At 40.4% G+C, this 4,271-nt stretch overlaps 2 pseudogenes; both read left to right on the forward strand.

Annotated features, from left to right (window-relative positions):
* Nucleotides 1-562: 562 nt before the first annotated feature.
* Nucleotides 563-1,258, forward strand: LOC106735461 (mitochondrial import receptor subunit TOM20 homolog; annotated as a pseudogene).
* Nucleotides 1,259-1,718: 460 nt separating this feature from the next.
* LOC106735460 (CDK2-associated and cullin domain-containing protein 1-like) lies at nucleotides 1,719-3,732 on the forward strand (annotated as a pseudogene).
* Nucleotides 3,733-4,271: the final 539 nt, after the last annotated feature.

A 4,271-nucleotide genomic window follows, 5' to 3' on the forward strand; every position in this document is an offset into this window, starting at 1 on the left:
ACTCTGGTGCCTCCACATGCATGCCCAGAATCCTGAGGAGAATGGGGATGGCTATCCTCTCTGTGGAGTGATTTCTCATTTTCCCTCACTGTGTCTCTTAAGTAAGCATACATGCTCTATAGCAAAAACTTTTAAAAAATGTAAAATATATTAATTAATAGTTAAAACAACACCATTTGTGAGCTGTTTAGAAATATCACATTGTGGATACAGATGGTGGACTGTAGTAAATCACAATGCTCCATGGAGGTGAGTTACCTGGAAATATTTCTAGGGTTTATGACTAGAGACCTATTCAGGTATGCTGAGCATATGTGTGCTGTGGTTCAAGACTGGCTGGGTGTGAGAATTAATCATGATATTAAGACTCTCTTAAGGGTGCTATCAGTCTCTCTCATGGAAGAAAAAACTTTTTGTACTAAAAACTGAATCCTCTAAAAAATAAAAATATTTATATAATTAAATCAAAATATTTATATACTTAAATAGTTAAGACCTAATGCCTCCATGGCCAGCTGGCAATGGATGTGAGTGCACCACCTTTGCTCTCAGTAAGGCAAAGATGGTGGGCCAGAACAGCACCACAACCACCTCTGGGGTGCGCCAGGCCCTGTTCATCTGGTACTGCATTTAATTTGATTGAAAGCAAAGGATTGACCTCAACTTCTAAAATAGGCTACAACAATGAAGAAAGAAACAGAAGTTTTCCAAGTTACCTGACCTTAAAAATGCGGGAGCAGTTCAGAGTTTTCCCTGAAGAAATTCAGCATGCTAAAGAGTTGCTAGCCCAAGATGAGTAAGAGAAGATGGTGGACTCTTTGACCAATGCCATTGCTGTGTGTGGGCACCCACAAAAGTTGCCTCAGGTGCTGTAGCAGACGCTGCCACCTCCCATGTTCCAGATGCTGCTGAACAAGCTCCCAAAAACCAACTGGAGAATTTTTTAAAGAGATTTTTTTTCCATAGGGTACCTGCACTCCTGGGAGACAGAGAGAGAGAGAGACAGAGAGAGAGAGAAGTGAGAAATCACCTCCCAGCATGAATGCCCATGCATGCCACAATCTTTCCCCACCATTCTACTCCTGGGATCTTGAGCATGAACATATTTGCGCCTTGAGTGAGTTTCAAGGCTCCAGGTTTGGGACTTGTACCATAGTTGGCCATGTGGGAGTCCAGCCAGGTAATAGCTATGCTGTCTGCTGGCTACCATCAGAATATTATAAGTGTTCAGAGCTTGACTAAAAATGACGTGAAGTGAGACATGAATGTCAACATAATAAAATCACAATTAATTATATTTTAAAAATTCTGAACTTGGAAGTTGAGCAGCTCTAGAGAATAAGGGGAATATGCTTGTTATAGGACTGTCCTGTGCTGAAATCTACCAAAGATATTGTTTATTTTGTGTAGATCTATTTGTTTTATTCATTTTCCCAGTAAAAAATGTATTTTGATAGAAAACTTCTCATTTTATAAATATACTCATGAGTTACCATGATACCATGGGTTTCTTATATTCCTAAAACAAGCAATTAAAATATACATATAATATAAAATATTTGACACTCCCCCCAAAAAAGGAAGGGACAGGTAAAAAGGGCTTTTTTTATAATTATTTTATTTATTATTGCTATATTTTAAAAACATTTTTGTAGAACATGCACATTCATCAGAGAGAGAAAGAGCGAGAGAGAGAAAATGTGAGAAAGCAAGCCACCATGTCTGGGACTAGAACTGCTCTCTACCAGGTGGGACTCCAGTGCCTTAACCACCATGTAACCTGCTGGTCCTAAATGCATGTTTTAAAAATACAGAACAGTTTTGTATAAGTTTAAAAATTATGCAGAAACTTGTGTTTATGAAAATTGCATATTAAAGTTTCTGAGAGATCATTTCTCCCCAATTGCTCTCAGATATTAAAAATAAAATTAATACAGATAAAATGTCCTGAATGGTACTACTACTTTATAACTGCTGATCCCAGTAGGAGAGCTCCCGAGCACTCACCACCATCCTCAGCATCTCCAAGAGGGCAGACCTGGGGAGAGCAAGACACCTGGTACATCGCAGCCTTCACCACCAGCTTATTTCTGTCCCTGGCAATGTGAGCTCCAGGAGGTAGCTGAGCCCACTGACCAAAGGAGTTGTGACAGGCAGCAGGTTCCTGTTAGGCAGGCTGGTGCAGGGAGGGGGCAGAGGGAGAAGGATGGAAGAAAGCATAGAAGAGGAGGGGGACAGCTATGAGTGATGATGGATGACCAGAACTACAACTAGGAGGCTACCTTGTAAGGTTTTCTGCATCCACTGCCACCTCCACCACCCACTGTTGATTTCAGTTCCTGCCTGAGAGTTTTCAGGGGCATTGCTGGTGGTGTCAGCTGTCTTTGTGGATAGGAAGGCACAAAGGAGGGATTCTCAATGGGGTCCCCCAAACCACTGGAGGCCTAGGAGGTGACTGTGATGATAAAGAGTTACCACTTGGCTGCAGCCAAGGCAACCCCCACCCCAGCTCTACTATCAACCTCAACACCTCCACCTCCAAGCTCTTAATGAATATCACTACTAAAAATACAAGAGCACATACTGGAGGCTTCAGGTCACTTAGTGGTCAGGCTCTGGATGTTGATATGATCAACTGTGTTTCAAGTACCAGACACAGCAGGTTGAAATTCATGCCAGACACATGTGTATGTGTGCCAAAAATCTTGAGAATAGAATAAAAGTGAAGAAATTGAAACATGGCCATCTCCCACAGAGGATGATTTCTCACTTTCTGTGTCTATCTTTTGTCTCTCTCTGGCAATCAAACATGCTCTGTAGGAAAACTTCCTCTCTAAAAAAAATTCTGGACAAAATTGGATAGTGTCATAGGTGAAATTTTAATACAGAATCTGGATAACTATATCCCTATATCCTATGAATAGATATACAGCTGTGTGTTTGAGTGTGTAAGCCAGTAACTGGAACAGATGTATAGTGATCTGATTTAAAAGATTAATCACTTAGAGGGACCAGCAGATGGTGTTTATGGTTACATTGCTGGACTCCCATGTAGTTGTGGCTGTGGTTCAAGTCCCAGACTCAGTGGCTTAAACTCACACAGAGCACGTGTTTATGCTTGTGTTTATGCCTATATTATGCCCAAGATCCTAAGAAGAAACTGGAGGAGAAGGAATTGAGACATGGCCATCCCACCTTGGGGTGACTTCTTGCTATCTCTCTGTCTCTCTCTGTCTTTCCAGTTAGAGCGTGTATACTATAGCAAAAACCTCTCTTCAAGAAAAAAAAAATTATCACTTAGCATCTCAGAAGAGTTGCAAGCCAGTCCTGCAGATCTTTATACTAAAAGAATTAATACAGCTCTTAGACAATACATGGGAGCATCACAGAGCATTATGCCTCTTTTTCTATATATGAGAAAGCTTTATATTAAAACCAGTTTAACAAAGACTTAAAAGGTGGCCTTATAAAGCTGTTCATGGAACATGTTGAGAAAAGCACATTTACAACAGAATGGCTTTACTTTTAGAAGCCCAGACAACACCGTCTCAGGTCACATCTTCTACTATGGCAAATATTGTGAAGGCCTGTATACTCACACCAGAATGGGTTCAAATGACTCCAACTCTGTTTTCTAAATTTATCTCGAACATTTTCCCTCTGGCAATAGAACAAGGACTTTCTGAATATGTTGCTCAAGATCAGAAACTTCAAAGAGAACTTATTCAGGATAATTTTTTTATATTTTTTAATACATTTAATCACTTTAGTTAGCTTACAAGGTGATCATTTCAATATGTGAAAATTTCTCCCCGTCGAGTTGATCAAAATATAACTCTACCTCCCTGTCTCAACAATGCTGTCTTCATATCCCTCCTTCAAATGTTTTTCCCCAGGCCCCACTCCTCCACACACTGAATGGATTGAAAAACTGTGGCACATATACTCTATGGAATACTATTCAGCCATTAAGAACAACAAAACCCACTGTGAACTAGATTTTTAAGGGAATGAAGATTTTCTACTAATAATTCAGCCTCCAACAAATGAGCTAGCGGCAGAAGAAGCCACGGGCCTTCAGGACAAGTTTCCACATGGCTACTGTGAACTAGATTTTTAAGGGAATGAAGATTTTCTACTAATAATTCAGCCTCCAACAAACAAGCTAGCGGTAGGGAGCCCCCTCTGCATCCCCAGCCTTCTCTCTCTGTCTATCAGTTCCTGTCTCTCCCTGCTTCTGTCTTCCCTTTTTTTTTTTTTTTTTTGTTAAA

This window comes from Tupaia chinensis, unplaced genomic scaffold (assembly GCF_000334495.1).
Source record: "Tupaia chinensis unplaced genomic scaffold, TupChi_1.0 Scaffold000401_1, whole genome shotgun sequence".
Classification (NCBI taxonomy): domain Eukaryota; kingdom Metazoa; phylum Chordata; class Mammalia; order Scandentia; family Tupaiidae; genus Tupaia; species Tupaia belangeri.